Below are 22,939 nucleotides of genomic sequence, written 5' to 3' on the forward strand. Positions count from 1 at the left end.
GAATTTTAAAAAAGATCACCATTTTTCAATAGTGAAAAAGTCAGCATATTTTGAGTTTTGCTTGGGCGGAGGTGAATACAAAGTGCATATTCTCAAGCAAGTGTAATTTATTTTTATATTACATTGGTTTCAATGATGTTGTTAAAATCCTAATTAGAGAATGTGCTATTTCCCAATAAATTCTTTTTAAGTTCTTTCCAATCATTATCTGACTACAAAAATGGGATGCCATTCAATATCTGCATTAGCATAAGCTTGTTAAATTTTCAGATCATTTATTCACATACAGTAAATGAGGGATCAGAGTTGAATCCTACCAGATGTCTTAAAACTAAATTATTTATTATGTATTTATATATTCCCTGGGATTGATAATGGCAGGCATTAAACTTTTTAATGTATTACACTACATGAACAAGTGATAAGGTTGTGACTCAGAGCTGTTATAATTGTGTTATCAACAACAGTGATTCGCTGGATTAACTAAGGGGTAGTCTTAAATTTTTTGTGAATATATGCCATACGAATGGACACAAATGTTGGCATCTTATTTACTTTGTTACTGGTGCTGTTTGACATCCTACCCCATCAATCCTTGCTTTCTCCTTTATTCCACCTTTCTGACCCTGACGAGCCCACTCTGCACTTACATGGCATTGCTCATGCTTCTCCAAATGTGTGGAATTCTCTTATCTCAGTTGATGGTTCCAAATCTATTCATACTTCAATCCCAGCACAAACGTGGCCTCCCATATGAAGCCTTCACCAGTTCTGCTGGTATAGACTTGATCCCCTTCCATGTCTGTATGTTTACAGTGCATGGCATTTGCTTATAAACCCACTGTAATTCTCATTACAACTTTATTCTTTTCTGCTACACATAGTTGTTAACTTTAGATTTAAAGTTACATAAAATTTGCTGTAAATAAAAAAAGATGCTTTTAATAAAGTTTATTTTTCTTTCTTATTTTGTTCCTTGTGTCAAAGGAAACTAGTTGTTTGTTTGTATTTCATAAATCCAGACTTTAAATTGCTAGATCCTGGAGTAAGACAAAAAGAGGAAGAAAAAAATCCTAGCCTGATATTTGTTGATTCAACCAAACTTTAGTGAGTATACATTCCAACTGCTTTCACGTACTATTTACTTTTTAAAATTCTCACAAACCTATTAAACCTTTTGATCTCCAGTTTCCAGAGGACAGACACATGACCTTAAAAGATGTGGCTAAGGTTACTCAGCTGGGAAGTGACAGAGCGAAGATTCAAAGAGATCTTCAGTAAATCACAACTGGCCTCACAACGCGTCACCATGGAGTAATGAATGAGATTTGCCATTGTAAGACTACTGTGTCCAACTATCATATCATCCTTTTACGGGTAAAGTGGAGGGTTTTGTTTATTTGATTGTGTTTACCTTACCTCAAAACTAGCATTTGCTAAGAGGAAAAAAAAAACAGTTTTTCCTACTCAAGTAATGTATAGTCTTTCCACATACATATATAAGTAAACTGTGATACTTCAACATAGTTCCCTAGAACATATCTAGGAGAACTCCTGTCCTCTCATCTGGATTTCCTGAAGTCAATATCATTTGATAATATGTGCTATGACAGAACATAAAGAGTTAAAGCATGTCCTGCTATTACAATTTGTTTTTATCAAATCTTTATTTATACATGCCATGTTTAATCACTGTCCAAGTGGAAATTAGTTACATATATTCAAGTGAGGTTTTCAGGTTTCTCTAGGGAGTAATTATCAATAGTCTCTAAGTTACTACCTTAAAGGAATTCAAAGTTATAATTCCAAACAATCTAGGTATATTGGTAAGTATGAAGATATTTTTCTGGTCAGAAATAGTTATGTTTGACATAGCATTCCCCATGGCATCTTATCATGCTGTAAAAGCATAGATATGTTTACAAGTGCCTCTGACAATTTAGCCAAAGTTGAGCTAAGAAAACAAGAGTGTAAAAGCTAGAATTAGTTATAAATTCCATGGACCAATTGCACATTAACATGGGATAAATTCACACTAAAATTGAGTGCCTATTTATCATGTGAATTCAATAAGATATGGGTTCTCCCTGAAGCACCAGTCTCTGAGTGCAGAAACCATGGAAGAAAATGAATATGATGGGAAGACTGTTCCTCCCAGCACCAGCAAGGAAACTGAAAAGAAAAGGTCTGTTTTTGAGCTTTTTTAAATTGTGTCTTTTAAAATTGTATATGGTTTTATAAATAATTCCTGGGTCATAACCATCTTTATCCTGAACTGAGATTTAAAATCGGTTTGTTCTAAATTTTTAGCCTCATGAAATACTTAAGCCATTACAAATCCTTCCATTAAGTTAGAAATTAGTTTCTCCATTGATGGGACAAGCTGGTGAAATGTAGGAATTTTGTAACTACAAATTATATAGAATACAGAGCCCCTTGAAAGCAGATAAACCTCTCTGGGGAACTCAAAATCTTTCAGTGATTAAGGAGATGAAGGAAGATTTAAAATTTTCAGTTTAATAGCAGGAAGAAATCACAGGACTAGAAAAATATCCCAGTGACCCCAAAATTCATAATTCTGAATATTTCAGTAAAACTCTGTACAAGTGCATCATCGTGGGGATCAAACAAATATACCAGGCAAATTAGGATATGCTTCTAAATAGACTAAGCACTAACTTATTCACATAATGAGGATTATAGGTATAAATACTGCAAGTGTACAATCCATACAATTCATGTTTCTGAAATTAATTACATGAATTAGCCATGTCCAAATTCAGTCTTTGATCTCCATTGAATAGCAAATTCAATGTTTTCTAAGGAATCACAAATGCACATGAGTGGAATAAAAATAGCAGTTGTTGCTATATTGACATTCCAGCCAATTACATGGGAAATCATTTGCCTATTTAATACAACCCCTGGAATCCAATCATCTTACCCCTCAAACCTCTAGAGCTCATTTTGTTTGCTTTAGTGTTCCCTGAAACTCCCTTTCTTTTGTTTCATTTTCATATCAAAGTTACCAAAAGATACATTCTTTTCTTTGCATGTTAAAGTGTAAAGGGGATTTGGCAAAATATAATGGCTTAGTCTGATTCTAGTTTATTTTTTATTTTTAAATGAAGCAGAACAGGGCTTCGAAAATGTAACTACTATTTGCTAAATGTCACCCACTTTCAGAGGATCTTTGAACATTTGGCAGCTGACATGAAATGCATATTGGTCCTCAGAGACAAAATAAAAGAAGCAAATTTTATGCAAAAGTTAACAAAGAAAGAATTTATGCTTCCATATTTTGGTAAGGAAAGAACAGATGGGTTGTGGAGAACTCTGGAAATGTGAAAATGCTGTGCTATTTAATAGATTAGGAAGAATCAGAAGAATGGGAGGTAATGATGTAAAAAGGGACTTCTAATATCGAAGCTTATCAAACCATATACTTCTTCCAATTCTTCATAATTATGATAGTACAACAAATTTCTTAGGGTAAATAAGTGTCTGAAGTTTCTGTATTGGGGAATCCTCCCTTTAAAGGGCTTATGTTAAAAAGCTGAGTCTCTAGCTGCCCTGGATTTACCTGACCATACTCTATGGCATTTTGCACCTTGTATGCCTTCCTTAAAATAGCCTAAATACACAGCATTACTCAGCTGGCACTTTGCAGGTTTATAGGGGCCTGTTGACAACTGGAAAGTCTGCCCAGCAAAGACTGCATTGAGAGCTAGAAAGAAGAAGAGAAATCCGATCAGTACATTTCCTCCCTAGAGGCTTTTATCAAAATCTGCACTTGGCAGTTAATATCCACCCAACGCTGAATCAATCTGAGAACTGTATAACCTTTAACAAAAAGTATTGTACATTCCCCACAATAACCAAAGGGTTTTATTCTTTCCCTTGGAACTGGAAGAATTAGAAAATAAAAAGTAGGGAAACGGACTTTGGCCCAGTGGTTAGGGCATCCGTCTACCATATGGGAGGTCCGCAGTTCAAACCCCGGGCCTCCTTGACCCGTGTGGAGCTGGCCATGCGCAGTGCTGATGCGCGCAAGGAGTGCCGTGCCACGCAAGGGTGTCCCCCACGTGGGGGAGCCCCACGCGCAAGAAGTGCGCCCGTGAGGAAAGCCGCCCAGCGTGAAAAGAAAGAGCAGCCTGCCCAGGAATGGCGCCGCCCACACTTCTCGTGCCGCTCACGACAACAGAAGCGGACAAAGAAACAAGACGCAGCAAATAGACACAGAGAACTGACAACCAGGGGAGGGGGGAAGTTAAATAAATAAATAAATCTTAAAAAAAATAAAATAAAATAAAAAGTAGGGGAAAGAGTTCCATGGAATCATGCAAATGCCTTTTCTGTCTAGTTTCATGGTATTTTTACTCATTTTACTGCTCAGTAGCGCTGTGGTGGCAATACGTCATGCATACCCTAATCCTCTTCCTCATAGGGTTAGCCAATCATTCATCAATCGTGCATATTGAATACTGGGAAAGAGTTTGAACTCACTTGGCATATTCATGATGGTTTTAATCAAGTGACTTCTTACAAAACTGTATAGATATGATGATGTTTTTCCTTCTTACCTGGTAGCAGCTGTTTAGCCCACAAAATTTAAAATAGTGAAGAAAAAAAATTCTTAGCTTTCACTTCAGCTTCATGTTAAGTGGCCATGAGCTACACTGGACAACACAATCCTCAGGAGCAGTGACTGACAGCAGCTGATAATGACATGGACTCCCCATCTGCCATGCATGTTAATAGAAGGTGGACAGGACACAAAGAACAAAGAATGTGTGCTGAAAAATTGTGCTAAAACTCTGGTAAAATGCCATAACTTCCAATGGAAAGGTTTTATCTCTAAGAGGCCCTTTAGCAGAAATTTTCAACAGTGAGCATTTGGAGAGAGACTTCCTGGATCTGCTGCCTCCTCATCACCTGCGGAGGAAATTTTTTAACCTTTCTGTGCCAGATGTCACCCTCTATAAAAAAGACAAATAGAAGTACCTTTGTTTTGGGTCAATATAAGGACTAAGTGGGTTAACATATAAAATGGTTATACTGCAGTCTGGGGCCTATTGAGCACAATGTAAACATTAGTTAAATAAAGAAATAAATTTGTTAAAGATGGGATTTTCCAAAGTAAAGCAACAAATTGGTGTGCATGTGTGTGTGTATCGTTTAACCATAAAAGATAGGATTATTGTGAGAAAGTGTATATCCAATACAAGATATAATAATTTGTAAAATGATTCAGTCAGAGACAATGGCATTTAGTACTGCGTGCCCTGGAAGAAGCACTCATTTAATTCATTCTTTAGATCTGCAAAATGGTCATAAAAATACCTATTTTCTAGGCTTATTGAAAGTGTAAGACCAACATTTATGAAACATCTGACCCATTCGAAGTTCTTAATGGCTGACCATCATGTTTTTGCTGAATAAATCTTAGCTTACAATTAAAATATGGATAGTAAAGCACGTTTGGGAATTTAGGTGGGTGATGGATGGCATTTCTTTTCAGAAACCCATGTGTAATACAGTAATTATTGACTACTTACATGGACCAGTTACCTTATTAAGTACTTTGGAAGTCTTGCTTCATTTGATCTGGAAAGAAACCCCAAAGGTTGGTACTCTGATGAGCTACATTGTACATGTGAGGAAACGGGGGTAAAAAAGGTTAAGTAACTTGTGAAGGTTTCACATCCTGTGGGAAGAAGGATGGCAGATGAGTGCCCGCTCTGGGCTCCCGAGCACTGCTCACGGGGCTGCCTTAGCAGAAGTGAGGGAGGCAGGGGGTGCAGCGCTCAAATAGCTCTCCTTTAAACCAGTGACTCCAGCCCAGACTGCCAACCGCAGGCATCATTCCAAAGTGTCTGTGAGGGAGGAAGAACCCTGACATCTTGGTGACTGCCAGTTCCCCTGTTAATTGGTTCATGTAGATTTGACCGAACCTTTCACAAATGACGAAGTTCAGAATTCTGACATTACAAAATTAATTGGCTCTGCTCAGTTTGAAGTGCAGCCTCATCCTGAGGGAGTTTGCACTGTGCTCTGAATTTAAAACAAACAGAAAAAATTCACCCTAGAATCTGGAAATCTGCCAACTTTATGTGAAAATAAAACATGAAATTGTGTGTTTCTAAAACTGTTGAGTGTTTTCTCCTCAATAATTTACTCTCTGATAATGTTAGGCACAATTAGGGACCCTTCATTCCTGTAATTCCCAATCTATTTGTCTATAAAGATGTATCTTCCCCTATGCTATGTAATAGTGACAAATGCCCTTTCTAACATTTTATGTTTTCTCTTATTTATAACACTGTGCAGTACCATTGGCCATATGTCAAGGAATTTTTCTCCAATACCATTGCAGAATTGATAATGAATTTGTATAGATTAACCTGAAAACTTTATAAGATAAAAGTAAATATTCTGCTGAGAATGGGGAAGTAATCTGGAATAGATGATATCAGTAATTTCAGCTAATTCTATTAGTCACTCTTAGGTGGCTATTCCAACATCAACTTTTCCAAATTTTTACATGGTGGGGGCAAAAGCTGTTTAGATAGACATAGAAAGTTGACATTAGGGCACTATGTGTGACAAGTTATGACCAGGCCAGAAAGGGAGTAGCTATTTTCACTGGCCATAAGGAAGATGGGCCAAACAGCATCATGTTTCTTAGCATGTGGGTAACTTATTTCCTTTGTCTGCTGTTAAATTTCTAGAAATACGACACCGTGTTCTTACTGGAGATGAGGATCAACAAGTGGTCCATTTCTTTATGAATTAAGTATTCTTCCTGTGCAGTGAAGCCTGTGGTAAAGGATGTGGAGAGTTTTCACTGTGGATGCACTCACAAAAAGGAGCGCTCAGCTCAACACCGAGAAGAGTTGTGCTGCCGAAAACACGGAGGCTTGGCTGTGCCCTGTGTGAAACCAAGAGTGTTGTCCGCGGATTGGGTGCAGCTGCTCAGAGGTGCTAGGAATTAACCGAGCACAAGCACTTGGATGTGACCCCACTGGCCTTGTTGTTCTGATTACGTCACCCAAATCAAAGAAGACCTGCATTTATGAAGCCTATTAGGGAGTAACTCATCTACCGTATATACATACATGTTAATGCAGTTGAGTTTCACACATGAATTATTATGAAAAGAATTGACAAATAGGACCAACCACATTTTTCAGTTCAATCAAGAAGATGAATCCTTTGATTCTAATTTGGGTGTTTGCACTGATTTTATTTTTACAATATGTATATATTTGCTATCATTTTTGGGTTATTCCTCCTCCAAGAGTGGCTGAAGCTGCTGACATGGGTATTTTTCAGAATTTAGGCCTTTGTTAATTACATTTATTCTTTGACTTAAGCTCCCAAGCAAGTTTACATGTTGTCATTAAGGCAAAATTTCAGCATTAAAAACAAAAAATTTTAACTTGCCATTTTTCACTAACATTACCTCAGAAAATTTATTTTAAAAATATTCTCTTGCCTCTGTTAGTAACTCTCAGCCACATTTCTTTAGAGGGAATGGTTTACTTGCTGTAGCAGTTTGATATGTTTATGAATTCCAAAAATAGATATTGGATTGTGTGTATAATCTGGTCTGTACCTGGGCATGATTAAGTTATGATTAGGGCTTTGATTGGGTCATGTCATTAGGATGTTGAGTCTATGCCCCTTTGTGGGTGGGGACTCACAGATAAAAGACATGACAAAAGACAGAGTTGAGGGGTTTTGATGTTGGAATTTGATGCTGCAGCTTTAAGCTGGAGCCCAGGGAAGTAAGCTCACAGAGGAAAGAGAAGCCAGTCCCAGGAAGAGAGGAACCCTGAGCCAGAAAGAAGCAAGCCCTGGGTAGAAAGGAACCTTGAACCTGGAGAGCAGCAAGACCCTGTAAGAGAGGAACCTAGGAAGCCTGAACCATTGCAGCAGTCAGCAGCCATCTTGCTCCAACACATGGAAATAGACTTTGGGGAGGGAAATAACTTACGCTTTATGGCCTGGTAACTGCAAGCTCCTACCCTAAATGAATATCCTTTATAAAAACCAACCAATTTCTGGTATTTTGCATCAGCACCCCTTTTGCTGACTAATAAATTTGCTTTTCTGATACTAGAACTTGAAATGAAATTATAGTAATTTTTGTGACTTGCATTTAGCACTGCCACACAACTAGCTTTTATTACCACCTAGATTCTATCTCTTCATGAAAGTTTATCTCATTTACCTTAAGTCAGTATTCTATAAGGAGGTGTCTTCCAGGTTGCTTTGTCCTGCCAGCTTGTGGTGGGCTTGTGATGGGGTCCTCCATACTGCAATGGACAGAGCAGCTAATCAGCACTTGGAGGCTTTCAGCAGAGAGATTGACCCAAAATATGGCAGAGTACTGGGGTCTATATCAGGGTATCCAAAGACAGCTGAAAACCAGTGAAAGAGTCAGTGACTGTGGCAACAAGCTTCTGTACCAGAAAATGACACACCAAGTAAATAGAGAACACAATCAAGAGGGGAGCACATCTTTTGGAAACGACCAGAGAGCAGCATCCGCACTCAGAAGTGGAATGGGACATGCTAACCTCTTCTCACACCAGCCTCACTACATTTTGCTCCTTTATAAATATAACAGGCATTTTAGAATGCTCACATCTCATCCCATTTTATTTTTCTTTAAATGCATTAAAAAAATAAACTCTAACAGACAACTATTGTGACATAGGTTTTATTTCATTAAAATGTAAACAGGACCAAATGAGGGTAACATTCTTCCCAGGCATGGTTCTAGTTTCTATAGCAGGGAATTAACAAGTTATTGTTGATATCCTTGGTGTGAAAAAACTCAGCTCAAGAACTGCTTCTTCTCAAGTGGGTGTTTCAGTGTATAAAATACAGAATCACATCTCATGGCCATATACCAATATAAGTCTTTTTTTTGTTGGACAGTTGTAAGGATAATAATGCCAGGCAAAGACAGCTGCTGAGCTGTTTTCCTTAAAAGCTCACCCACCCCTGGTTTAGGCCATGGAGACTGAATTTGTTGCCTGTAACATACACAGATAACTATTTCTGGTCAGGATGATGTCCTCAGGAGGGCTGCTGTGCTGCTACCCACTGGAGCTCCATGTCTGCCTGTCTGAATATTGTGTCTCATCAGCCTCTTAACTCTCTTCATAAAATATTCAATCGAATATCTGTGATTCTATGCTAATGCCAGACTTCTCCACTAAATTTCAGGCTCTATGAGAATAGGTACCACGATTGGCTTATTCCTCACAGCAGCCCCATAATTTTCAGGGGGCCAGACATCTATCGGAATTTAAAGGAAAATATATTATCTGATTAATGCACTAATACATAAGAGAAATTCTTTGTCTTGGGTAATTGCAAAAATTACACAAGGATTTGTTGAGAATGACTATGTCCCACCCACTTTAATAAAAACCATATTCATTTCATTGTGGTGTTTATATTGAAAATACCACAAAGAATGGAAAGTTTGATTCAGATATCAGTGGCCAGGTCATCCTCATCAAGGAAATGGTGAGGTAGTGGTTTTGAATTATTCTCTTTGGCTCTCTTTCTGTGTGTCCTCCCTGTTTCCTACAACCCACAGTTGTGGAGTCCTATTTATTACAGACACGTATTATCAGCTACAGAGGACACTTGAACATTGCTAACACACTCAATAAATTATACAGGCTTCAAGTACTATAATTGACTTTGGTGTTGGATATTTTTTTCCATTCCTATAAAATATTCTTGAGCTCTTTTCTGGGATGCAGATAAATTACTCAAATACACTTTGATCCTTTTGGTCCTTTTTTTAAGATTTGTTAGGTAGAAAGTCAGTTTGCAGTCTATTGGTAATTGTTCTCCACTATTTAGGTGCAACCTCTGAATCAAGAGGCTTCGCTAGCCTGGGAGGTAGTAGTGGGCGCTGCACTCAGTGCTGTGTGTGAGGTGGCCAGTGCTATCTTTGATCCCTTCAGGTGGTTCTTTTCTTGGAGAGTTTCATCATGTGCATGTGTTCATCAGACCAAACCTTTTTTAAGTGCCAAGTATGGTAAAATGTCCCAAAGGGGGAAATGGCTGAAAAATGTCCACTATAATCTGTGGTTCACTTTTTCCAAAATGTTAGACTTACAGTCATTGCTGCTTCTGTGGCTCTGATATTTTTAAAGAAGTGATTTTTAATTTTATCTGGTTTATCTAATTCTTTTCCATAGGAACATTGTTTGGCCATAGATTATTCTGTTTTCTCTAAAACAGTCTATCTGCAGAAATTCATATGATTCATAATTTATAAAACTTATTGGTAGATAATAAATGTATATGATTTACCAATGATATAGTCTCAAATTTATTTTATAGATTGTGTGGGCAATATAAAATTTTGTTTAACCAGGGCTTTTGCAGTAGCCAGATAAGAAATAGCTTTTGATTTGACCAGAGAAATAAAAGTGAAGGTCATAAAAATCAAGGAATTTAGAAGATATTTTGAAGAGAGATAACAGTACTAGTTCATGGATTGATCTGGACCCAGAATAATAAAAGCAACATTCTGGTTTAAGTCTAGGGAACCGGGTTGATGGCTATGCCAATAATAAAATATAAAATATTATGGGAAGGATTGGGTTGAATATATGTTCTTACAAGAATTCCTTTAATAGCTGCAAATTTTAGACATTACCTAAAAATATTTTCTGTTAATTTTAACACTGTGGATATGTTAATGTACTTTATTAGTACTGTCCTAGTTTCCTATCTGCTAAAAGGAATATCATGCAATGGGTTGGTATTTTAGTTTCCTAGGCTGCTTAAGCAAGTACCATAAAATGGGTTGGTTTAAGCAATGGTCATTTATTAGCTTTTGGTTTTTAGGTTACAAGACAGTCCAAATCAGGGCATCCTCAAGGCGGTGCTTTCTTCCTGAAGGCTGTGGTGTTCTGTGCTGGCTGCCCACTTCCTTGGCTCCTGTGTCACTTGGCAAGGCACATGGCGGTATCTCCTGGTCTCTCCCTTCTCATCTGGGTTCCTCTAATGTGGTCCTTGCTTCCTTTGGCTTTCTCTCTCTCTGAACTTCATTCTCTTATAAAGAACTCTAGTAACAGGATAAGACCCATCCTGATTGAGGTGGGCCACACCTTAACTGATGTATCCTCATCAAAAGGTCCTACTTACAATGGGTTCAAAACTGGAATGGATTAAATTTAAGAACACGTTTTTCTGGAGTACATACAGCCTCTTACCACCACAGGTGCCTTAAACAATGGGAATTTATTGGCTCATGGCTTTGAAGCCAGGAGAAGCCCCAAATCGAGGCATGAGCAAGAGGAGGCTTTTGCCTTAACAACTGTGGTATTCTGGGACTGCCTCTAGGTGACCTTGGTCATTGGCTTTTTCTTGGACCTTAGATTTTCCACACATGGCAGCATCTTCCTCTTTCTCTTCCAGGTTTTATTGACTTCACCTTCTTTTTGCTCCCCATGGCTGCTGCTTCTCTGTCCAATTTCCTTTGCATATAAGGACTTCTGCCATATTGGATTGAGGCCCAGCCTGATTCAGCTGGCCACACCTTAACAAGAAAAGACCTCATCAAAAGGTCCCACGTACAATGGGCTTACACCCACAGGACCAGGGTTAAGACCCGAACTCACCTTTTGTGGGGGACATGATTCAATCCACAATTACCTAAAACATGATATAGGAAATATTACCTCCATTTTCAGAAGAAAAAGGTTTGATATGGGATATATTAAGTAACTTTCTCTAAGTCACATAGAAAATAAGTGGTAGAGCTAATATGATAGCCTAGCTCCTAATTCTAATATATATCACGTATGTGGAAAATGTTAACTAAATAGTTGGATAAATATGTCTGCTTCCCAAGGGAGTAGTCAGGGTTGGAGACATAGATTTGAAAATCATGAGTGCATATATGAGAATTAAATCCATGAGATAGGATCAGACCAGTAAGGAAGAAAAGTATAGAAGAATTTGTTGTACAATGTTAACTTCTTAGTATGTAAAAAAACATTGAGTTCTGCTATCTGGATCTTCCAATGGGATATTCATCTCCATTTTATTGTGTATTTCATCTCTTTCATATATTACCATCTATTGTTCCTTAAATTAAAAATCTATGCAGGAAAGAAGTGACTATGTAAGATAAGGAAAAATGAAAAAAAAAGAAAAAAGAACACTGAATGCATAGGATTTTAGCCTCAAGCATAAATGAAAGATTAAAATACACTCATTATGCTATCCCATCAGCAAGAGTCAGGCAGTCATTTGAGCTCAGGGTTGTTGTGTACTAGTAGTGAAAGTCATTCAATTGTGTATGCTTGTCATTAGAAATTAAATTTTTAATCTCTGTTTCTAAACACAGCACTAAATATTAATAATTTTACTTTTATTAGTTATGAGTTATACCACTATGTCCTTATAATACCTATTACAAACTTTCATCCTACTTTGCAAGTTCTCTGTACATCTCTAGCTCCCTGTCCCAGCAGATAACTTTCCCTATAAATTCAGTTTAAAACTTAGGTAAAATTTTCCAATTCCTGATCCTCTAGTCTATTTCCTACTGCCTTTTCCACCTAAATTAAATCTTTTAATTTTATTAATATTCCCTAGTTTATGCTCAATAACATTGATTCATCTATTAATCCATTGTCAATTTGTTTTTTCCAGTAGTTCATGCTTCTCTGTTTTCCCTCAGTATATACTGGAATTTCTTACAACTGGTAAATGGGAGAGGATATAACAAAAGAAAAACCTCCCTCAATCCAACAACTCCTTTTTACCAGTCTTTCTTATTGTATTTCTCACTTCAACAGTCAAGCTTCTTGAAAAAGTAGTTTATAAATTTTTTTCAGTTTACTTATTTTCTTACCTTCACACATCAAACATCAACTTATTCCCTCTTAAAATGTGCATGGCATGTCCCCCAGCTGCAGGTATAATCTATATTTTCTTTCTCTTGAATCTGGGCTGGCTTTAGGACTTGATTAACCAATTGAATGCTAAGGGTATGTTGGCATTTTCAAGGGTAGTATATAAGGAACCTTGCAGTTTCCAGCGAGGCTTGTGGGAACACTTGTGTGTGGAGCTAGCTACCATGTCTGAAGTCAGACAACCCTGAGACTTTTAGGCTGTGACAAGCCAAACCACTTGGAGAGGCCATGAAGGATAAGAGGCTATGCCCAGAGAAAGAGGGTGGTCAGAAGGGCCAGGCATGTGAGTGAGGTGGCCAGCTAGAAGATCCACCAGATCCAGCTACCCCTACATGAACAAAAAACAAAGTGCACAGCAGAGTCCTCCTCAAATCCTGACCTCAAACTCTTGAGCAAGTTTCTTAAGTGTTCCAGGTGACTTAACATTTAAATGTAAATCAGACTGACTTCTCTTCAAACTGCACTTAAATGTAACAAACAAACCAAAAGAAGGTTGTTTGTCCTAACTTAATGTGAGTAGCTAGTTAAGGTCTTTGGAAAATTTTCTGAATCTAGGAAGCACATTTCCAGTTGTAAAAAAGGAGACAATTATAAATAAGATCTAGTCAGGGAATGTGAACAATTCAAGGTAAAAACATGAACAAATATAAGGCTCTTAATAGTTGCCCAAAAGCTTCAATGGACACAAACCAAGAGGAAAACTAAAGGGGTGGCCAAAATTGAGGTGAACACTCTGGAACCCAGCTATCTTCAAACAATGTGGGAGTTTGTGAAAGGCATTAATGACAATAAGAGACTTGTAAGTAAGGCAAGAGTTTTACAGATAGTTGCTTTTTAGGAAGGCAAAGAGCCAAATTCCAGGAATGAAATGATTGAAGTTTACAGGTGGAGCTAATTAAGAACACCTGGTTGGAACAGAAACTAAGAAGCTAGAGAGGGAAGGTAGTTCCTGACACCTGCATTTAGTTCTGTGGACATTTTAGAATTTTATAAACCACTATCAAGGATGTGAGGCATACACTGAGGCTGTGTTTTAGCGGACTGTCCCACTTACATTAGTATATCATTAAAATAAGTAATTTTCATAGTAAATCTACTTCTTTGTTACATGCTATTTCCAAAATGTTTAGACTATGTTTTAAAGCAAAGTACAAGTGACAATTTTGCTAAAACCCTTTCTCTGTGTTTTAAAGATTTTTTGAGATTTCTACTCATAAAAAAGCACCTGGAGTTGTATATTGTTAACATGTTATAAAATGTACTTGTTTCACTGCAGTTCCTTTTGCTAATTGTCCACCAAGGGCTGATGGAAGCCTTTGGAAACTTTTCTGCAATTCAGCAGTTAAGCAAGATTTCCCACAGGCTCGGCCAATAAGGGGTCCCCTGCCTTCAACACCAAAATCCATATTGACAACTTGCCATCGGCCTCAGGGCTAAACCTAAATAGCAGAGCTTCATTTCCCAAAATAAATTCATGCAATCTAAACTTGGCTTAAAATGACTGAACTCTTAAAGAACACATTTTTAGAAATTCTTATTACAAAGTGAGTGGCTTTGATTATGTACTCTTGTCAGGTTTTCTTGTACTTAGGAACTATCCAAGTAAAGCTTCTGTTGAGATACTGACAACCCAACTCTCCCTTACCATGACACACAAGACTCTTCAAATTCTGATCACTACCTCCTTGTCCAGACACATCCCGCGCTTCCCTACACACGTCAAAACTGAAGGACCTACATGCCTTGAGAGTATATAAATAAGCATATGTGTGCATGTCTACCTGATTACACACCAGTGTGTCCATTTGAAATGCTCTCTCCTCACTAATACATCTGTGAGCCTCCCATAATGTAATAATTAGACCAAAAGCTGTAAAGAAACAAATATTTAGGGAACACATTCCACGTGAGGATGTTATGTACTTCTAATAGTTTGCCCCACTTCAATCCTTCAGAACCACCTTGAAGTAGTATTTTTTCCATCACGTCTGAGGAAGTGGGGGCTTAGGGCAATTAAGGAACTACTCAGGGTTAGACATACACTAAGTAACAGAACTGGAACGTGAATCCAACCTATCTGACTTTTTGCCATAGCTTCCCAATATTCTTTATCTTTTTCTACAGTCTTCATTTAACGCTAATAGCAACGAAATAGGTTTAAACAGAATGGAAGTCCAATCTTGATATAACTGCACCATTCTCATTTTCACACTTTAGATTCTTATGTAAGACAAAGATAAAATTTCAGTTTGCCTTGAATTCTTGCAAGAGTTGAGTCATTTTCATATGTGAAGAGTACTTTCCTAAAATAAGAAACAAGTGCCCATTCCTTTTGTGACTCTTTTCTGGTGTCCCAGACTTGCTAATTAGCTCTACCAAGTCTTGTGGGCATTTTCTTCTCACAGGGCCACAATGACTCATACACAAAATTCTCTGATTAAAATGGTGATGCACAGAAGGACAGACATTAATGAAATATAATTTTTTTTCAAAATAACTGAATACTGTAATTCTATCTGCATTAATGTTCTAGTGCTATTATCTTTAGAAGGAATCACCTGTCATGGCACATATATTAAACTTGGCTCTTTTACTGTAAGCCACATTCACCTGTAACATTGCTCATGCAGTAAACATTGAATAGAGGCATCAAAAGTTATACATATCCACTAAATCATACATATTTTGTTGGCAAGGACAAAAATAATAGGGGCTGCTATTTATCAGATATTTTCAATATGCCAGTATTGACGGTGTATGTGTGCCTTCTAACTTTATTCTTACAATATACCTAAATTTTATTTTAGCAAGTAAGGAAAAGGGAAAAATAAATAAAACAGGAGTTAAGTAATTAGCCAAAGGCTATAGGATTCTAAGTTACGTGGCTGAATTCAAACCTAGTTTCTTCTGACTCTAAACATATGGTAAATATATTGCTGCCTTTCTGAAAATTGCATAAGCCTCTTTCTTCTTAGGCGATTGGTCAAAGTGCAGATTTCCTCTAGGTAGTTATCATGGAAGGTAACTCGACTATGTCTGTTAGAACAGTAATTTCCAAAGCTTGGTCTGCTGACCCCTAGGCATCCCAGAAATCCTTAAAGGGAGCCTGAAATGTCAGTGAAATTTTCTTAATAATACTAGGACATTTTTGGCCTTTTTCACTGCGCTGACATTTGCAATGATGGTATACAAGCAATTGCAGTGAAACTGTTGGCGTCTTAGCATGAATCAAGGCACTAGAATCAAGTTATTATTTCATATCCCTCACTTCTGTGTACTTGCAATAAAAAATAAACAAATACAAGCAAAACCAGTTTTGCCTAAGAATGTTCTTGGTAAAGCAGGAAAAATGTATAAATTTCATTAGTTATCAATCCATGAGCACACATTTTTAAACATCCATTGTGACAAAATGGAAGTATGTGTAAAGCACTTCTGCTGTATACCAGAGTACAAGGTTATGTCCAGGAAAAGCACGTGCAGCACGATTGCTATGAGTTGTGGGATGATCTAGTAGCTTTATTCATAGAACAACATTTTTATATAAAAGAATAACTGAGAGACCATGGACTCTCAGAACAAGTTATCTGGAAGCTATGTTCTTAAAAGAAATCAGGTGAACCTGTCATTTTAAGGGAAACAACTGACAATATTTGTGGCTAATTGATGAGATTCAGGCTTTTGAGAAAATTATAATTTTGGAAAATTTGTTTTAGCCATCATGAGTTTAATAGTTTCCTGAGAGAGGCCATTTGTTTTAAAGTAAGAGCACAAAAAATTAATTGATGAGGTTTCAGATTTCATGTTTTAACTAACCATTAGAAACCGTTATTTAAGGAAAGTTGAATGTTGGTGTAGTATCAAAGAAAAATGATCATGATCTGGAAAGTTTGTCAAAATATTCCTTTCTTTTCCAAATACATATCTGATTGAAACTTGATTTTCTTCATGTACTTCAATCAAGGCAGCATAGTAAAACAGATTGAAAGAAGCAGCAGATATGAGAATCCAGGTATTTTCTATTGAATCAGACATTAAAGACCTTTGTAAGGATATAAAAAATCATTGTCACTCTTAGCACTAATTTTTTGGAAAATATAATATTTTGAGATATTAAACATACATGTATTTTGACAGACTGTGTATTTTACCATTTTTAATTAATATTTTCAGATAAGTTGTAGATGTACAGAAATGTACTACATAAAATATATAAAACAAAAGGTTCCAATATACCAACCACCCTATTATTAACACCTTCTGTTAGAGAGGTACATTTGTTATAATTAACGGATGAACGTTTTTAGAGATGTATTATTAACTCTAGTCCATTGTTTACAATAGGGTTCATTGTGTTATTGAAGTTGGGTAGGGCCTGTCCCCTGCGCTCAGGGGACCACGGCAAGTCTGTGGCATGGGGCCCATCTGCGTGGCTCAAGGTAAGGCAGGGAAAGGCGAGAAGGGGCAGGCCCGGTGTGCACGGTTCCAGGGCACGGGCCAGAGGCAGGGCCCGCCCGACGACGACAGGTCTAGCGGGCCTGGGGTCTTGGGCCCAGGCGCAGTGGGCGCGGGCCCCCGCGGGCCCCAGCCAGGTGTGGGTTGGTGCGGGACTGCGAGCTCCAAGGAAGGGCTGGGTGGCCGCCGCCTGCGTGGCTGCCTGCGTGGCTGCGCCGCCAGGGAAGGGCGCGCGCGGTTTGGGGTTGGTGCCGGGGGCCGGGGGCCTGCATACCTGGCCCTGAGGGCTGCGGGGAGCCGGGCTCGGGGCGGGCAAAAGGAGCGCGAGCGAGAGGGAGGGGACGGAGCGTGGCAAAAGCCAGAGCACCCAGTATTCCCAGGCGGTCTCCCATGCAAGCACTAAGCAGGCACGACCCTGCTTAGCTTCCAAGATCAGACGAGATGGGGCGCGTTCAGGATGCTATGGCCGTCGACGCTGGCTGCGGCCGGCGGCAGCCTCAACAGCCCGCTGCGCGCGGCCACGCTGCCAGCCGCCAGGCTTCCGCTCCCGCCCCGCCCCCGGAGGCTGAGGGCGGCCGCCTCCGGGACCGGCCTTTCAGCCCGCCGCCACCGCCCGCCGCTCTGGCCTCGAGCGCCCCCTGCCCCGCACGCCACTGGCTCCCGAGACCCCCGCCGCTCGCCTGCCCACACATCACCGCCCCCTGCTCCGCCCTCGGGCCCACAGCGCGGCCCCCGCGCCACCGACGGCTCAGTCGGTGGACGGCGCCCTGCGGACCCCCGACCGCCACGCGCACCCCTGGTGCCAGGCCGGCCGGCCCCCGACTCTCCCGCAGCGACCGCCTCAGGCGCGAGCGCCGGCGCCCCCTGCCGGCCGGCCCTGCCTCACCACCCCGCGCCCGGGCCAAGCACCTGCCACCACGCCCAGCCGGCGCCCCTGAGCCAGGACCGCCCCGGCCCAGGAGGCGGGGCCAACCCCAGTCCAGGCCTGCCGCCCTCGCGCCCGCACGCCTCCGGCCGCTCCGTCCCCACACACACACACGCCCCCACCCCGCACTCCTTACCCCCGGAGCTCGGGCCCTGGGTCCTCGGCCGTCGCAGCGGGTCCTCGCATCCAGACCTCGCGCTCCCGGCCGCGCGCAGGGCTCGGCCCTCGGCCGCCGGGGCCGCCCCCAGGAGCCACGCCCACGCGGAGGGCGGGGGTCGCCCCGCACGCCGCCCGGCCTTCACGCCACACAGCCGCGCCCTGCGCGGGAGCGGCCGCTCTCCCTTGGAGCGGCGGCCGCGAGCCGGCGTCGGATGCGGACGGCCGCGCTGGCTGCAAACGCCCACCGCGGGGCCAGGCGGAAAGCGGCAGGTGGCCGGATCGGGGCCAGGCTGTCCGCAGGCCTGCGCAGCTGGGGCCAGAGCACAGGCCCTTGCACCTGGCACCGGGGGCTGCCCAGCCGCAGCGGGAGGCCCCGAGGCGCACGCAGCGGAAGCGCCCCCGGGCCGCGGCGGTGGGCGTGGCCTCGGTGCCCGCGCACCTGCGCCTGGGCCCTGCCGGGCTGCCGTGGGCACGGGTCTCTCCTCGCAGAGGCCCTGGGTCGCAGAGCTGGGGCCCCGGCCCGCTGCCCTGCCACCCCGAGCCCCTCCAGGCGTCCCGGCCGCAGCCGGCCTAGGCCTCGCTGTCGCCAGCGCCTGCTGACGGCGGAGCTCGCCCAGCTCCTGCAGATGCGCCTGGCGGGAGGCGAGGGCGACACGGCCGCCCGCTCGGCCAGACCTTCCAGAAGGCGCCTGGGCGCTTGCCGCCGGCGGGAGGGACCCTTGCAACCCGCGCCGCGCGCCCCGTGGGGGAGATCCCCTCGGGAGGCCGCTTCCTTCAGGTCTCCCGCTAGCGAGACCCGGCCTCCGCACACCTGCCCGCCGCCAGTGACACCCTGGACCGCGGGGCCTCGGTCTCCCAGCCGCGAGCCCAACTGGACGGGGGACCAGGCTGCCAGGACCAGCGCCTCTGCTCGCCGTGCCCTCGTGTGCCCTCGTGCCCCGAGCACAGATCCTGTCCGACGGGCCCTGCCGTCCCCCCCGGGGGAAGGAGGCCCCGGGCTGCAGCTGTGGCCAGAGAGGCAGGGGCCAGAGGCCTCGCGGGCAGCGCAGCGTCGGGTGTCCACCGGGCAGGGCAGGGAGCTCTGGTCCGAGCGGGCCCGCGTGGCGCGTGCTGGTGCTTGGGCTGGACCCGGCGGGGAAGGCACGGGCCCGAGACCCGGGCTCAGCCAGGGGAGACCCCCATTTCCATTAGTATGTACACTTTAAACGTTTTATGTAATTCTGTAATAAAATTCATTAACATCCACCTCCTTCCTAGTGACACAATTCAAATGCCAAAGAACTGAAGCAAGATTAAGTTTCAACAGGTAGGTCCCTTATAGGATTATGAGCTCAGAATTCTGGCTAGTTACATGGACTGAAAAGTTAACTAAAAACAGGGATGGATGCAAACCATCTTTTCTTTTTTTTCCCCATTCTTTGATTTGCCAAACTGCCTCAGTTCAGTGAATATTCTGTGATGCAATACAAGTCTTAATATTGATTTCTGTATATGTATGACACATAGAGTCAAATAATGTTCTATTATATTTGAAGCACATTCATTAGCTTCAAGCAGCTTGCAGCCAGCCTCATGGTGGAAATGCTTGACGAGTTGCTATAGAAACACAAATCAAAATAAGGTATAAAAGAAAGTTTCTTAGAAGAGATGACATAATTTGAGTTTTGTAGAAGATAAGTTAAGGATATAAAGGGAAGTTCATTCCCATCAGAGGCCTAACAGGATAGGAGTATATACCTTGACTGGAGTTTTTCAGAGGAAAAATGTGGCGACAGGCATGGGAGGTAGTTTAAGGGGAATTACATATTATGCTAATGTGGTTGAATATTACTTTGAATAGTATGGGGAGATTGAAGAAATTTAAGCCAGAATGAATATATCACCTATGGAGGTTAAAATAATTCCTTTAGGAGAAATATGGAATATATATTGCAGGTGAGAAAAATGTCAGGATAGCAGGAGAAAAACCATTTAGTAATAGTCAGGGGGAAAGGGTTGGATTTTATAGGAGGCAAGAGATAGACTCAAGCTATTCCTTGTCAGTCTCATAGGAATTTCTTCATGAAATGCTCTCCATTCCCTGACATTTCTCTCCCAGGATGTCTCTTCACTCTATTTGATATTTAGGGTTAAATGATGTGGGCTGCCTCACAGGACAATCAGAATTTGTGTGTACTGTCATTACTCTGCATAGTCCTTATAGAAAGGTTTTGCTGTTACATTCATTCACATTCTATGTACTGACTTCTAGGCAAGGCTCAATGTATTAAGAATTATGGTATAAAAACCAAAGTTATAGTCATGATAGGGCATGATGCTTGCCCTTGTGGTTCTCAAAATAAAAGAGAGAGAAGGCATGTGGAAAACGTGTGTTAAGAGTATGGACTACATTTAAGGACAAAATTCACAACAGTAGGTGATCTCTTCCCCGGGGAGTGAATAGGAATCCACCTGAGATGTTCGGTTTGAACAAAGTTAAAAAGTGAACATGATAACCACGGAAGAGAAAGACTTCTTCTATAAACAGAGGTAGAGTAATATACAGGGGAAAGAAGTATAGCACAATGGATTGTTTGGGCACTGGGTTTGTGTTAGGAGTACCGAGTTTTAATGTACATTTCTCCTCTGGAATGTCACTTCATGTTATAGAAGAATTGATGCTTCAATCTCAGCCTTGTTCATTAGCATATAATGTGTCATCAAATGCCTATACATCTGTCCTTACATCCAACAAAACATCATTTCAGTGTCCGGAATGAGAAGAAAGTACTATCGATAGTCGCACGTCTACCTACCTGACGGCTCTGCTCCGGCAGCAAGTGAAACACTGGCCTGCTGAAAATATCAATCTGCACATTTATGCACTTCCAGAACAAACCTACCTCAGTTTGGGAGATCACAGCCCTTCAAGGTTATCCAGAAGACCCTGTGTTTCTCTAACCCCAGCTTCAGAGGGTGAGGGGCAGGATTGGAGGGCAGGAAAAAAGGTGATTATTGTCATTCCTTGCCTAAGGACATCTAAGTACAAGGGATGAAGAAATCGGGCTTGCTCTATGTTGTTTATATAGCATTTAAAAGCTGTTCATAAAAAATCCATTGAGGAACCAATTAGTTTCCAGCTCATTTCATGTTTAAATACTTTGCCAACAATTTACCCCATATTTCATTTAAGCTGAAGTTGAATATCAAAAAGAAAATCACTTCGGGCATGGGTTTGATGCTAATTAACATCATTATGTTTCTTTCCTCGTTCTTTTAGCTAAAGGGTTCAGAGGTGCTAGGTGCATACAAAGTCAGTCAGACACCGTAATACCATTTGTTTTTTGAACAACAATTTACTCTAGCTTTAAAAAGAACATATTGTGAATGGGCTTTGCCAGTACTGCTTTCGGATGTGATTAGGTTTACATGGGTTATGGCAAGATGGATAATGGAAGAGTATATTTGGATTAAAAAACAACTCGAATGTATCATCATTTCTCCACATCCATGTTTCTAACTAAATATTCCCTTTACCATAATAACGAATTGACAATGCATTTCAATTTAAAAGCAGCTTTGGAGTTGATACAGTTATAGTGGTGAAAACATAGATAACAGCAGGCTAAAAGCTTTGTGGAAATTGAAATGCTGGCAACCCCATTTAAATAATTTTGGTTCTACCCTGATTTGTCTTCCTTATATTAGAATAAGACTTATTCACCTTAACTGTTGCCGATTTGGAAAGCTTAGCTGTTCTCTCTTGTTTTTTTTTTCCTTCCTTTTTTTTTTTTATTAAACAGTTATTATGTGCCAGACACTGGATGAAATGCTTGCTTTCATTTTTATTTTATTTTTAGTTTTTTAAAGATTTATTTTATTTATTTCTCTCCCCTTCCTCCCCCTCCCCAGTTGTCTGTTCTCTGTGTCTATTTGCTGCGTCTTCTTTGTCAGCTTCTGTTGCTGTCAGCGGCAAGGGAATCTGTGTTTCTTTTTGTTGTCATCTTTGTGGATGTCAGCTCTCCATGTGTGCAGCGCCATTCTTTGGCAGGCTGCACTTTCTTTCATGCTGGGCGGCTCTCCTTATGGGGCGCACTCCTTGCTCGTGGGGCTCCCCTACACGGGGACACCCATGCGTGGCACGGCACTCCCTGCGTTCATCAGCACTGCATATGGGCAGCTCCACATGGGTCAAGGAGGCCCGGGGTTTGAACCGCGGACCTCCCATGTGGTAGGCAGACACCCTATCCATTGGACCAAGTCCGCTTCCCTAGCTGCTCTCTTTTGACGCCAAAAAAAATGCTTAGGGAAACCCCCAGGACTTAGTAAATATTAATTTAACAAAAACAAAGAAAAGTAATATTTTTTCTGAACCAAAGAACCAAGTTATGCTTTATCATTGTTATTTTCGAGAATGTTTCAAACCCAGTAAGTGTGCTATAGAAGAAGATTATGA

The 22,939-nt window shown here is 41.4% G+C and overlaps 1 pseudogene; it reads right to left on the minus strand.

The window, feature by feature from the left end:
- Nucleotides 1-17,775: 17,775 nt before the first annotated feature.
- On the minus strand, nt 17,776-17,894 carry LOC131275734 (5S ribosomal RNA; annotated as a pseudogene).
- Between the last annotated feature and the right edge of the window lie 5,045 nt (nt 17,895-22,939).

The sequence above is a fragment of the Dasypus novemcinctus genome, chromosome 23 (genome assembly GCF_030445035.2).
Source record: "Dasypus novemcinctus isolate mDasNov1 chromosome 23, mDasNov1.1.hap2, whole genome shotgun sequence".
In the NCBI taxonomy this organism is placed as follows: domain Eukaryota; kingdom Metazoa; phylum Chordata; class Mammalia; order Cingulata; family Dasypodidae; genus Dasypus; species Dasypus novemcinctus.